At 41.1% G+C, this 15272-nt stretch overlaps 1 protein-coding gene across 1 annotated transcript in view; it reads left to right on the plus strand.

Annotated features, from left to right (window-relative positions):
• Window positions 1-1068: 1068 nt before the first annotated feature.
• CPNE3 (copine 3) overlaps window positions 1069-15272 on the plus strand; it is a 50680-nt gene continuing 36476 nt past the window's right edge. The window contains exon 1 of the mRNA XM_035011482.1: window positions 1069-1185. The gene's annotated coding sequence lies outside the window, so the exon portion shown is untranslated. The remainder of the gene's footprint in view (window positions 1186-15272) is intronic.

A 15272-nucleotide genomic window follows, 5' to 3' on the forward strand; every position in this document is an offset into this window, starting at 1 on the left:
GGCACCCAGAAGGTGTTCAATAAATAAATGAATAAATCTTCACTTGCACTGATATAATTATTTAGAAGTGTTTTGTTTGCATTTTTTGGATTAAAAGTCTTTTTTTTTTTTTTTTACTTAGGAAAGTCCTCACTTGTTTCATTTTCCATGGTCTTCTGCAATTTATTTTTTTAAGATTTTATTTATTTATTTGAGAGAGAGATAGTGACAGAGAGCAGGAGCAGGGGGAAAAGGGAGAAGCAGGTTCCCTGCTGTGGAGCTCTATCCCAGGACCCCAGGATCATGACCTGATCCGAAGGCAGACACAACCTACTGAGCCACCCAGGTGCCCCTGTCTTGTGCAATTAAAAAATATATATATCTTTTGCCCATTTTTCTTATTTTTTAAAAATCAATTTATACTTTAGATACTAACCCTTTAATATCAGCGTTGTGGCAAATATTTTTACTCATGTGTTTGCCTATTGATTTTGTCCCTGTTTTCCTTGGGCAGAAGTTCTCAATTTCTAGTAATCAAATGTAGCACTATTTTCCGTAGTAGTTTGTTTTGTAGGCAGCATCAAGTAGCCGTCAAGCAGGATGCTTTGAAATTCGTTTACTTAGAATTTGTGACTTCAGGCAAGTAGACTAATACTCAGCTACCAAATTTCAAGTTACTCAATCACAGTTTTCTCATTTGCGAAATGGGGTTAATGGCACTAACTACGTCACAAAATTGTGAGAATTAAATGAGATTCGGATGTAAAATGAGTCAGGCAGTGTGCACATTGAAAACGCTTTAAATAAGAATGGTTAGGAGTTTGCATTTCACTACCCTCATGATGATTTTTTCCTGGTTTCAGATAGTATAAATTTTCTCAAATATTTTAATTCCTTTATCCTTCTGAAATTTATTTTTGTGCACCAAGCAACTCATTTTAATGTCTAAAATCAGCTTGGGGCTTTCCATAAGCAAGAGATCTCCTAAAGAGCCTTGAAGCATCAGTCTCCTCTCTAGGTGCAGGTCCTAGTCAGTACTGGGCGGTCCATGGCCGTAGTGGGCGGAGCTGCACCGTAGCCCCTCCCCGCCCCGCCCCTCTGCCCATTCGGCCTCAGGTTCCTGTAAATCCCCGCGCCCGGGCTACCCTGTGGACTCTGGCTACCTGGTCTCCACCTCTACCTGATTTACACCACTGAGAGCGGGATGTGAGTGCGGGCTTCTCTCTGCTTCGGGGCGGGTGTAGCGGGGCCCCAGCAACCCACAGATCCCCCGGGGGAGGAAGAGAGCCCTCGCGGGGACCGTTCAGGCCCGCAGGCTCCGCGCGGCCCTCGCGCTGGAAGTGCACCCTGGGCTCAGTGCGGCGGGGGATCGGCCGCGGCGCGCAGAGGACTCTCGAGCCTCAGCATGCGAGGTCTGCGGCCTGGGGAGGCCCGGGGCTAGCCATCGCCTTCCGGAGAAGCCGGAGTTCGGGGCTCAGCTCTGGGCCTCGAGGAGCCTCCTGGGCCTTGCGTTCGTGCACCTGGGCAAGCGGTGCCCAGATCGCCAGCCTACCCCAGCGGGGAGGGTCGGGCCTGCGGCCCAGGGGAGGGTGACACGCTTGGAAAAATCCGCAGCGCCCAGTGGGGTGAGGGACTGGGTCAGGGTTCCACGCTTTGAATCGAATGCCGGGAGGAACAGGGCACTCTTCAGAGCAGCCGGGGGTTCCAGGAGAAGCTGCTAGATGGGGTGGGAAAAGCTAACTCTTGATTTCATAGTAGAGCAGAAGGTTGTGAGACAGGGTGTCTTAAGAGCTCCTGTTCCGGCTCCGGCTCCCATATTCTTCTCTCTAGTGTTTTGGGCTCACTACAACCAGGGACGTGGAGGAAGTGCAGTTGCATTGGTTTTGCAGTGCCAGAATCTATGGGAGACGGAGCACATAGACCATTAACGTTGCGCTTGGTTGGTGATCCACAGTTTCTGCTTACCTTTGGTGTTATCTTTTTGTGGCTGCCTCAATAAATTAAACAAAGAATCAGAAGGAATGCGGGATTGAATATAGCGATTTTTGGTTACAGTGACCCATAAACACTGTACTAGAAAATTTTTGTATATGTTGGCTCATTAAATGCTCACAACCACAAACTTAGGTGGTATTGTTACTCTCTTTCATACACGGAACTCAGATTAAATAATTTACCAAACTACACAAGTGCTAAATCGTAGTATTGGAGTTGGAATTCAGGTCTCTGTATGATTTCAGAGCACAGGCTTTATGGCTTAATGTAAAGAACATTTCTGCTTGGGGGGCGCCTGGGTGGCTCAGTTGTTTAAGCGACTGCCTTCCGCTCAGGTCATGATCCTGGAGTCCGGGATCGAGTCCCGCATCGGGCTCCCTGCTCGGTGGGGAGTCTGCTTCTCCCTCTGACCCTCCCCCCTCTCATGTGCTTTCTCTCTCTCATTCTCTCTCTCTCAAATAAATAAATAAAATCTTTAAAAAAAAAAAAAAGAACATTTCTGCTTGGGATAAGACAGATAACTGGGTTTCAAGTCTATGCTTTGACGTTTGTTAGCTGTGTGACCTTGGGCAGGTTACTTAACCTTTTAGGGCCTGTTTCTGCATTTGTAAAATAGAGATAAAATACATCCTATGTCATAGGGTTTTTATGTGAATTAAATAAGATCATATTTGTAATTCACTTAACAAAGTGCCTGGCACGTAGTGGTAAGCTACGTACAGCTACATATATCTTGCTGTTGTCATTAACTGGGGTCAGCAAACTCCAGCTCTGAGTGCAGCCAGCCAGAGCCAAATAAAACTTGTGTAGGCATGGAGCATAGGTAGAGAGAAGCAGGAAAGGATAAGAAAGGAGAACTGAGAACGATGACATATATGATGGCAATTATATGAAACCAAGAGATTAATCTGTGGTACCCAGGGCCACTTTTTTGCCTTTCTGAGATATTTTTTTAAAGGCAGTTCTTTTTGGCTGATGTTTTGGAAAAATGCATCCCACTCTGGGTTGAAAATATTCAAAGAAAGCAAGTTTTGGGGCCTGGACCATGTGGAGACTCTCTGGATGTGAGGGGGAGCTGAATTTCAGCCCTCCCCAGACTAAAAGGTACCCAGCACAAACTGCACAATGAAGTGTGCAGTTTGTTCTCTTTCAGGATATCCTTGCTCAGATCTAGCCCCTGAAGAATGGAGAGGGAGAGGAGTTTTCAGGATGGGGGAAACAAAAGGATTCTTTGCCTTTTTAAGGGTGTGTAATGACTGGACACCTCTCCTAATTTCAGTTAAAACTGTAAACACTTTATAGACAATGGTCTTGATTTCCACATAAATTTAAGGCACCTTAAGTTTGTACATATTCAAATATTTTTTTATATACTCTTTCCAATGCTATCAATGCAGTCCTGAATATTTCCTTTGCAGCATCTGTTCAGATACCCAGTTTACACTGTATCCTAGCTCCTATTAATTCTTGGTATAGCTTTAGACATAGTTTTCCTTGTCCTCCATCTCTCTGTACCATTGCTGTGCTTTTTTTCTACTATTGTTAGAGTTTTCTTTTCTCCTTTTTCAAAATTTTTTTTTAGTCAGTGATTTATTATGCTAGAAAGTATGCCTATCAGCAAAATTGAGAAAGTTAGTGTTGGATATGAAATATGACTAAATAACATTTTGACCTTCAAAGATCTGTAATGAGCCACCACTGATCATCAAAAGCATAATCTCTGAGGTAGCTCTTTTAGCAAGGATCAGTGACACCATCTGTTGGTGGTACTCAACAAGTTTGAGGAGCCCAAACTTGGACATTCCTTTAATGTACCCACTATTGCCTTTACCCTACAGGTTAGCTTCCTTCCCATCAATGTTTTTCCTTCATGTTCTTATTTATATTATAAGGATTGCTAGTATGGTTAAAAGCCAACAAACAATTAGGTAGAGTATGTGGTTGAAGATTTGTTGAAAGATTGGCTGAGAAGGAGATTTAAATGAGCACCTAAAAGTATCATAGATTTTATTTAACTATATTACTTAAGTTTCTGATATAATCAAAACCAGTCATTATATATACATTTGGTAAGATGATGATAACTACATTTAAGTTGATTATGCTAGCTTAAATTTGAAGAAGGTAGTAGAAGAATATTGGGATTCTTTTGAAGTGTATTCTTTTAGTATATAACAGTTTACGAGTGGGCAATCTTTTTTTTGCAATCATATTTTTTAAAAAACATTAAAATCAGTGTATTACTGGCCAAATTTACCAACATAAATTAGATGGATAGCATATTAATACAGTTTTCCCATGAAAACTAGAAGGAAATATTACATATTCATTTTAGCAAATCATTTTGAAATGTCCTCTTACCAAATGGTTGTATTATGTCTGGCTCCTGTGAAAATTACCAAAGCACAGCATGGTTGCAATATGCATTTTCATCAGGCTACTTCAGTTTTCTGAGCTGTAGTTTACTATTCCTCTAAGGTGGTAGTACATGTTAAAATAGATATCTGCAACTGTAAAGAGGAACTTGTTGGACACATTTTCATCTGTTTAGGGATCAGGATTATTTAAAAAGAAGTGAAAATCAAAGCAAGTATTTCCTGATTGTGTTGTCAAGATAAGCTTATAAAATATCTAGAGGTGTACCCCACCTTCAATACTTCTCACTCTCCTCCCCTGCTTAATTTTTTTCTTTAGCACTTTTAACACCTAAGCATACTACATATTTTACTAACTTATCTTTTTTTTAATAAAGATTTTATTTATTTATTTGACAGAGAGAGAGATAGCGAGAGCAGGAACACAAGCGGGGGCAGTGGGAGAGGGAGAAGCAGGCTTCGCGCGGAGCAGAGAGCCCGATATGGGTCTCGATCCCAGGACCCTGGGACCATGACCTGAGCCGAAGGCAGGCACTTAACGACTGAGCCACCCAGGCACCCCTACTAACTTATCTTTTTAAAACATTTTTAGTGATTTATTTTATTTAACCAGATATATCTAAAATATTATCATTTCAATATGTGATTAATCTGAAAAGTTATTGAGAGTTCTCACATTTCTTTTTCATATCAGTCTTTGAAATCATGCTCCGATCAGGGGCGCCTGGGTGGCTCAGTTGGTTAAGCGACTGCCTTCGGCTCAGGTCATGATCCTGGAGTCCCGGGATCGAGTCCCGCATCGGGCTCCCTGCTCGGCGGGAGTCTGCTTCTCCCTCTGACCCTCCCCCTCTCATGTGCTCTCTCTCTGTCTCATTCTCTCTCAAATAAAGAAATAAAATCTTTAAAAAAAAAAAAAACGAAATCATGCTCAGATCATTTCAGAGGCACCACATTTCAAATGCTCAGTAGCCTCATGTGACCAGTGGCTACCATACTGATCAACTAGGGCTAGAACTCCTTGACTAATGTCCAGACCATCTATAAAATTCTAACATCTAACAACTGAAGCTCTATACTTTTAACACTCTGAGGTTCAAGTGTGACTTTCTAGAATCCTATGATTCAAACAGTCTGTAACTAACACCGTAGGGTCCCTTGGATCAAATAGCCTATGATTCCAATGTTCTAAGAGTCTGTGATTCCAACACTTCAGAGTCTTTGACCTAGATAAGGGTCAGCAAACTCCAGCCTGTGGGCCAAATCCAGCCCATGGCTTGTTTTTGTAAATAAAGTTTTATTGGAATACAGCTATGCCTGTTCAGTTTGTGGCCACTTTCATTCTACCAAGGCAGATTGAGTGGTTGTGACAGAGACCATGAGTGACCTCTTGACCAGCCAAAACTAAAATATTTACTCTTTGTTCCTTTACTGAAAAAGTTTACTGACCCTTGATGTAGATATTCAAAGATTCTAAGATGGGTAGTGGTTTTACAGATGTTTATTTGATTGTTGTACTTTATAACTCACACATATGTTACATACACTCTTCTGTGCATCAAATATCACATAATATATAGTATTCAAAAGAGACTGGTTGCTCCATCTTAGGTATTCACCATTTCAGGCTTATATAATTCCATTAGGTTGATTATATACCTTTTTTACCTTTTTTTTTTTAAGTAGGTACCACGCCTAACATGGGGCTTGAACTCATGACCCTGAGGTCAAGAGTCCAGTGCTCTACTGATTGATCCAGCCAGGTGCGTCCCCCTCCCGCTTACTTTATCTTTTTTATTGTCTTTTTCCCTATAATGTAACCTTCAGGAGGGCAGGTTGTTTGTTTTGTTCATTGTTCTCCCAACACCTCAGAACAGGACCTGGCACACAGTAGATACTCTATAAATAGGTGTTGAGTGAATGAATAGTATTATTAAACTGTTTGTGGTTGGGAAATAAAAGGGGGTTGCCAGAAAGTTAAAACCAGTTGAAATTTATGTGCTAAGTAACCATAAACGGAATATTCTTGAAATCAGGAAATGTATAAACATTTCAAAAGTCCTTGCTCAACATATAAAATTTGATTATTTTTTTAAAGATTTTATTTTTAGGTAATCTCTATACCTAACTTGGGACTTGAACTCACAACCCCAAGATCAAGAGTCACATGTTCTACCAACTGAGCCAGCCAGGCACCCCTGCTCAACGTGCAAACTTAAATCTTGAGAATGAAGTAGTTGTAGTTGTTCCAGCTTTAAACTGAAAGAGTTTTTTGTTATTGTTCACCATGAACTGGAAAGCAGCACAAAGTGACAAAATGTGAAATGCCCAACTAAATATTGTACATGCCCAGCTAAGAAGAAAAGGAGGGGAGCCGAGTTTTAGGAAGCATGCTTTTTGAGTTTGGCACAGTTGGATAGTAGGGACAGGTGAGAAGTTCTGATGGCTGGCCCACCATCTAGGAGATTCCAGAAGGTGGGGAGTTCTTAAAGCGTTCTGAACACCAAGGGACATCAGCCTCAGCAAGTTGATGTGCCTTTATATAATACCCAAACTGCCCTCATATCACTGAGCCCTTAGAATTTTAACATTTTTCAACTGAGCATCCTGGAATTTTCTGCTAGGGGATGTAGCTCTGATTTTTATCAATGCCATTTTTGGTAAAAGATGATTCACTTTGTAGATACTTACTTTGTAGCTAATTTTGCCAAGATGCGTGTTTCCTAAAGTGAGGCAATATTGAGATGTTGCAACTGCTTCTAACTTTTATTAACACCTCACTCAGTGCATCTACTATGAACTGTTCATTTGATAGGCTTGACAATATAATCAGTGACATTTCCAAAATGTGTATAAAGCAGCCGTTGGAATTAGTAAAGCAGTCTAACCTGAAACACATGTGAAGTAAACTCTATAGCCTGCTATGAATCATAGAACAGATCAATAGAGTCTTAGGAATTTTCTAGAGAAATCAAGAAAGGGGCCTTAGTTAACTGCTCACTTTGTAGCAATAAGGACAGGGTAAAACTGCACATACTTTCTGTGTTTAAAGTAAGAGTAAGGGAGGCCTGGGTGGCTCTGTCCGTTAAGCATCTGCCTTCGGCTCAGGTCTTGATCCCAGGGTCCCCAGGATCCTGGGATGGAGTCCCGCATGGGCTCCTTGCTCAGCTGGGGGCCTGCTTTCCCTTTGCCTGCCATGCTCTCTGTCTCTGTCTCTGTCTCTCTCTCTCTGACAAATAAATAAATAAAATCTTTTAAAAAAATAAAATAAGAGTAATACAAAAATATATCTTTTCCCAGTTCTGCATGTTCAGGTATCAGCCATAGCATTGCTATCTAGATTTTATTCAGGATTATTCAAGAATCTGGAAATTAATTAAAAAAAAATGGTGGTCAAAAGCTGATTCCTTTTGCTGCTGTGATAGGAGCTGAGAGTTAAATAATGTGAGATTCCACGGATGGTAGTAAAACTCACTTCCTTATGCTGCATGTACCTAATAGATTGGGCCTGGTGTTTTGTTTGTTGATATACAATACTTTTTCAAGTCATCTGGGGATAGAGAATTTAATAACAATTTCAAGCAAAGGTACCTAACTGGTGGGAAAGTATCTAAATATATATTTTTTCAGCTACAGCTTTTTCAGTAGTGGGAGATGGAAGCTGAATTTGGAAAATTTTACTCTTTCCTTCCATTTCTCTTTTTGGTTCTTATACATTTTCTGCTATTTTCTACTTTTTAAATTTTTCTACTCCTTTAGTACCACTTCCTAACAAGCTCTGCATTCACTGTAATTAAATTAGTCATAGAACATTAACTAGAAGAGGCTTTAGAAGTTACTTAAAGTGATTGGCTCAACTCTTAGAATTAACTGTTGTAAAACCTGAGGCCTAGAGCAATTACAGCCCTTGGAGCATGTGTGGTAGGACTGACACAGAACTACCCTCCATTTTTTCCCACTCCTGGTCCAGTGACCCTTCCTGTTGGTCCCTTTTTCACATTAAAAAGAAAACGTGCCCTTTTCTCTGTTTATGTGCTCTAATGCCTGGCCTATTCTAATTGTCTATCCCCATTTCTAGTATTCCATTGCAGGGATTAAAAAAAAATGTGGTCATCTCTTCCTTCATCCCTCCCTCCCTCCCTCCTCCCTCCTTTCCTTCTTTCTTTCTTTCCTTCCTTCCTTCCTTCCTTTCTCTCTCTCTCTTTCTTTCTTTCAGACTTTATTTTTTGACAGAGAGAGAGTGAGAGAGCACAAGCAGAGGGAGCAGTAGAGGGAGAGGGAGGCTGACCAGGGAGCCTGACACAGGGCTCAATCCCTGGACCCTGAGGGCGGACTCAGACACTTAACGGACTGAGCCACCCAGGCACCCCAACGGCATCACTTTCTTAATAAATACAGTGCAAGCTTACTGTACATTCCTTTAAAATTTTTTTTTAAGATTTTATTTATTTATTCATGAGAGACAGAGAGAGAGAGAGAGAGAGGCAGAGGGAGAAGCAGGCTCCCAAGGAGCAGGGAGCCCAATGTGGGACTCGATCCCAGGACCCTGGGATCATGACCTGAGCCGAAGGCAGACGCTTAACGATCTGAGCCACCCAGGCGCTCCTGTACATTCCTTTAATGTAAGTTTTTCCCTGGATATTAAGTGTGGTATATTCCTGAGAATTAATGTTGCTGACTTCAGAAAGCACTGAGATCCTGTGTCCCCCATGTAGATCTGTATATGTAGAGACTCTAGCAAGAAGAAAATGCTTTCTTAGCCTTAAGTAATTCACAATGTAATGGGCTGTCTGAAGAGGAACTGCTGTGATGTAAATACAAACCATTCCAGTTCTTCTACCATTGGGCCATTACTGTTTATTCTGGTTATCTTTGTTCAAGAAAGATAATTATAGTTGTAGCCTAAAAATTAATCTTCTATGATTTTATAAGATCATATTCATTAATTTGTGTCAGGCTGAATATTTACATTTGCTATACTAACTAAAAGCTATAGGGAAATTAATTAAAGAATATTGCTGTTATACTAAGTAATGATTAATTATAGGCTTTAGAGCTCTGAGGGCATTTGGCATGATAGGAAGCAAATCTGGGTTCTTGTCCTGGCCTTGCTACTTATTAGTTTGTTTATCTTGGGCAAGTAATTTAAATGTGGCAACGTGAATATAAATTCTTTTATAACGGAGTATAGTTTTAATCCTTGGTAAAAATAGAAATCTGTAGATTTCTTCTCTAGCTCTGAGGGCACTTTGATTGCTTCCTGTCTGCACCACACAGTTTTATATTGTTTGTGTTTTTTCCATGTATACGTGGATAGCTAGGTATTTTGCTTTTGCTTTGCATTCTTCCCCCACCCCGTACAGAACACTTAGAAGATACTCAGTAAATAATTGTTGAATGAATGGATCTCCCCAATATGATTATAATGAGTTCCAAGGTCTTCTGTTGCTGTATCATGTCCCCACTACCTTTAGCACGATAATGGGTACACAATAACCTCTTAATGTAAACACTTGTTGATTTGACCCTGGACCTCCAGGTAGTGGCAGCTTTTAAATTGACTGCCATATTACCCTTCCCCCACTTTTTTGAGGGAGGTTGAGGGGGACATTTTTACTGTTCTGAGCCACACAATTGGAGAAACGCTGCACGGGGTGTGTCCTATTGATGTTGCTGGGCCCTATTCCAGCTGCCCCAAAGTTACCCTGCTTGCTCTCAGTGGAGGTCATGCAGGATGCACTATGGATAGCAGTCAGTGAATCATGGTATTAGAACCAGAAGGAACCTTTGAGAACTTTGTAATGTTGCCAACCTCCTCATTTAGTAGCTAAAGAGTGAAGTTTACTAAAGACATCGGTGGCTGGGCACTGACTTCTCCCTCCCAGTTCTACAAGGAATAATGACTCACTGACACTGGCTCTGCCTCCCTCCCCCATGTGCCAACTATGCAGGAGCTCAGGTAAACAAACTGTACTGAGAGGATTTAGGGAAATTAGCACTTATCTATAAGAAAAGCTGCCTGCTTGGCAAATTAATTTTGTGTAAATCCCAGACATTCTTTTATTATTTTTCTAAGAAGTTCTTTATAAACAAGGATGAGAAAGGTGCATTATGTCTTCCTATTGAATAAGAAGCCACTGATGCTTTGACTACCAATTAAAATATTTGAGTAGTTTATAAAATAATAATTGCTACAATTCACAGAATATCTAAAAATGGCTGAGTGCCCTACAGACCTACAATTGTCAGGTAATTTTTTTATCCCTATTTTATAGATGAGAAAATTGAGGTTCAGACAGATAATTTGGTAAAGCTGACACACCCAGATAAATAATGAGAAGGAAATTTGAACCAAGCCTCCTGACTCCAAAGTTACTGCTGTTTCAGACTTGAAAAACCTGTGCCAGACATCGTGCTTCAGGATGCAGAGGAGGCAGTAAAACACGGGTCCGTGTCCTCAGCACATAGGCGTTAGAAAGGGTGTGAGCCGCGCATGCGTAAGTCACAATAGTGGACAAGTAACGATAGTGTCAGTACCATAACTGCTACGGGGGTATCAGCAACAGCTTTATGGAGAGTGTCATTTGAAATGGATCTGGAAAAACTTAGATGGGCAGGCTAGGGGCAGAAGTAGACAGAGCCATGAATTCCAGGTATAGCTAAGTGGACTAGGGTAGGCCCTGGATAGCCAGTAATGATTTTTTTTTTAAATTTATTTTATTTTATTTTTTAAAGATTTTATTTATTTATTTGACAGAGAGAGAGTGAGAGAGCACAAGCAGGGAGAGTGGCAGAGGGAGAGGAAGAAGCAGGCTGGGGCTGGATCCCAGGACCCCGAGATCACCACCGGAGCCAAAGGCAGACGCCCAACCGGCTGAGCCACCCAGGCGTCCCTTATTTTATTTTTTAAAAGATTTTATTTATTTATTTGAGAGAGAGAGCGAGCACAAACAGGGGGTGCGGGGAAGGGACAACGGGAGAGGGAGAAGCAGACTCCTCACTGAGCAGGGAGCCCAATGCAGGGCTTGATCCCAGGACCCTGGGATCATGACCTAAGTGGAAGGCAGACACTTAGCCAAATGAGCCACCCAGGGGCCTGGATTTTTTTTTTTTTTAAATCAGAAGTGATAAAATCATGATATGAATGGAGAGAGAATGGCAGTGGGAGTGCCCATCTGGAGACCATTAAGTAGGCAGGCAGGCAGGGCTACAGAAGACCTGAAGTAGTTGTGACCATGGGTATAGAGATAGTTCTACACCTCCACAGTTGAGAGAGATTTAAATTGTACTAGGGAGAATCTCTTCTACTGAGTAGATCTAAGGAGTACCTCTAAGGGAAGATGGGAAAAGAGAAAGCATACAAGACTTAAGAATTTTCAGCTACGGCATAGGAGTGACCATATGCTTTAAATTTCATAAAATTCAATGATTAGGTCTTATTTTTTAATTCCTTTGAACTGTGTTATATAATGTTGGTTCAGGAAAATTAGGGTTACTGGGAGAATGGTTGATAGGTTTAGTATTTCCAGTGTTCTTTGTGTTTTAGAAACCAGACAATTCTCCAATAAATAATCTGTGTCGTAAGAAGCTATTGTCCACTCCTAGAGGCTCTTTCTGTTTTTTCTATCATCCTGCTTTTTGGGTAGTAAAATACATAGAATCACTCTTGAGTTGTACAGACACATTCCTCTGCCTGGTCACTTATCCCAGCCAAATCTCCTATTTTCCATACTCAAAGGGTACAAAACATTTGCTTTGTTTTCTTCCATCATAAAAGAATACCCTATTGCTCTTTTTAAAATTGTATATCATGTGCTGGATGATGACACTGAAAGGAAATAAAAAGAGCATCATGGTGAATGTTGCTGTTAATAAGGTTCCAGACCTGATTATTTATGTAATTTCTTCCATTTGTTATTCAGCCATAATGAGTTTCTAGAAGAAAAACGAGGCTGCATTCCGAGTTGTTTTCATGGGGGGATGCTGTTAATAGAGGAAATTCGTGTCCTTACAGCAATGTAGTAATGTAACTGTGAACAATTTACTAAATAATCAGGTGTGTCTGGCATGTTGTTTTGTAGCTCTTGTATGAGCATTGTTAGGGAAAAAAAAAAAAATAATGCTTCTCTGACGTGTTGTGTCTCCTCGCTATGAGACTGACTTCACACATAAATATGGTGCATTTTCTGTTGAATTCTCCCCATCCTTGGAACTTTGAGGGCTTTCTGCTGGCTGGTAGACAATTCTACACATGTTCTTCAGGAGCTTTAGGAATCCTTACTCATTCTAGGGGCGCCTGGGTGGCTCAGTCGTTAAGCGTGTGCCTTCAGCTCAGGTCATGATCTCAGGGTCCTGGGATCGAGCCCCACATCGGGCTCCCTGCTCAGCGGGAAGCCTGCTTCTCCCTCTCCCACTCCCTCTGCTTGTGTTCCCTCTCTCTCTGTGTCTCTCTCTGTCAAATAAATAAAATCTTAAAAAAAAAAAGAAATCTTTATTCTAAATCTGTTCACGGTACTGCATTATCCTGGGTACAGCTGACATACTTATAAGACTTAAACTACCTTATGCAAAAGAAAAAAATTATACAACTAACATTTATTCCATAGATTCTATGTTAGATATGAAAAGCAAGATGCCCAGCACATGCCTGATTTGTAAGTTTACTTACAGTATCTCCATTTTCACTGATGAGGAAATCTAGGCTCAAAAAGTAATTTATTTGCGGTCACACAGCTATCACCAGATGCAGGATTCAACCCAGGTATTATTCCAAATTTACTCCAAATTTGTTCTTTTTCCTATATTATAGTTATCTGTTACTATTAGTGCAGCAGGAGTTCAAATGACTTGGTGTAGGACTTGGTGTAGGTTGGAATAATTAGAGAAATCATCATGGAATAGACTAGTAAAAAAAAAAAAAAGAAAGAAAGAAACATGGGATACATGGGAGAAGATCAGACCTGGAGGCAGGTAGTCCTAAAATAATATAATAGTAATAAACAACTTTGGAACACTTACTGTGTACTAGGCACTATTTAAATATATTCACCCATTTAGTCCTCGCAACAACTGTATAAGAAAGGGACGGTTATTTATTTTCATTTTGCAGATGAGGAAACTGAGGGGCTATAGGGAGGTTGACTCTCACCTGAGGTCACACATTAAGTCAGTGTGGGATCCAGATGAGAACTCATTTGTTTGATTCCAGAGCCTATCATATGGGGCGATGAAAAGAAGGGGCAAAGACCTGAGCTGAGATCAAGAGTCGGACACTTAACTGACTGAGCCACCCAGGCGCCCCGACACAAGTGACATTTAAAAATAAGCCATTTCGGGGCGCCTGGGTGGCTCAGTTGGTTAAGCGACTGCCTTCGGCTCAGGTCATGATCCTGGAGTCCCAGGATCGAGTCCCGCATCGGGCTCCCTGCTCGGCAGGGAGTCTGCTTCTCCCTCTGACCCTCCCCCCTCTCGTGCTCTCTCTCTCTCATTCTCTCTCTCAAATAAATAAATAAAATCTTTAAAAAAATAAGTAAATAAAAAAATAAAAATAAGCCATTTCATCCTATTATCCCCAGTTTGAGAACTTTCAGTAACACCTTCTTATCCACCCCCTGAGTCCTTCAGCCTGGCTCTCAGGACAGCAAACTTGACCCTCTTCCTGTCCAGCGTGGTTTCCCCCAACGTGGATGCTCACTTCTGTGACACATGATGATGAGGTGTCCTCACTATGCCTTCTAATGTCTTGATTCTTTTCTACCTCTGTGCTGTCTCTCTCTCTTCACCTAATGGAATCCTTCAAAGCCCAGGGAATGTCAATCTCATCCACACTCTTGGTACTGTTAATTCTCCTCTGTCTACTTCAGTGATTTCTCCTTGATCTTTTTATCTTTGGCACATATTGTCAGCACTGTGTATTTTGGCACTTAATAATTTTGACAATGTAAGGTGGCAAAACAAAGACATCTGAATTTATAGTAGGTTTAGTTTTACAAAATACCTGGGTAGGGTATTTAGTAGGCAAATTGGGAATTTGTGAATTTTGTTTCTTATTAAGGAATAATTCTGCTTTTAAAAGGAATTTCTAGCTACTAAGAGTATGAAACCGACCTCATTATTTCACAAATTCTAAAAGCTGGTCTTGATTTTTGACACACATTGAGGATTGCTACGATTTTTAGAGTCCGTTAGAATAATTAAAGAGTTTCCATGAAACATGAGTTGTTTTTGACATTGCCAAAGGGCTCTTCTCATAGTAATTCTTAACATTTCAGACCTGATTAGGCATTTTGTACAGCACAGATATCCTGTTTAAATATAACAGGATGATGAGTGGATTTGTTCCTGTTGTCCCAGAATTTCAGCTGGTCTCAAAGTGGAGGTCAAGGGCATTAAATACTCCATATTCTAAGGATGTCACCAGCAGCTCTAGGGGAGGAGTTATCTTCTTACCTCCAGAACCTGTCCTACCATCATCAGCCTCCACTGCACTCTAGACAGCTGGCTAAGTGAACTTTCAGCCGAGGAATGAAATGCCTGTGTCCTCTTCTTGGTGACACCTGCAGTCCCTTTCTTTCCCTGGGTTCAGGGAGGAAAGCAACTCACCCTCAATGCATCATCAGCTCTCAAGGCCAGCTCCCAAGTACTCCACCCTGACCCCAGTCATCTTCATATATTGGTTGGAGCTGGAGCGAGGAGGGGTGTGTGAAAGTTAGGCTAACTGTGGTATTTCTTAGCAAGTCTTGGGGAAACATGAGCCATGCCTATTCGTTGGATGCTCTCTGTGGAAGACTGGGTTTGCCAACCTTGTCTACACATTGGAATCATCCAAGGAGCTGATGCCCAGGTTGTACCCTAAACCAGTTAAATCTCTTTGTGTGGGACTCCAGCCTCAGTGGTTTTGAAAATTCTGCAGGTGATTCCAGTAAG

This window comes from Mirounga leonina, unplaced genomic scaffold, assembly GCF_011800145.1.
Source record: "Mirounga leonina isolate KUSES-001 unplaced genomic scaffold, KU_Mleo_1.0 Mir_165, whole genome shotgun sequence".
In the NCBI taxonomy this organism is placed as follows: domain Eukaryota; kingdom Metazoa; phylum Chordata; class Mammalia; order Carnivora; family Phocidae; genus Mirounga; species Mirounga leonina.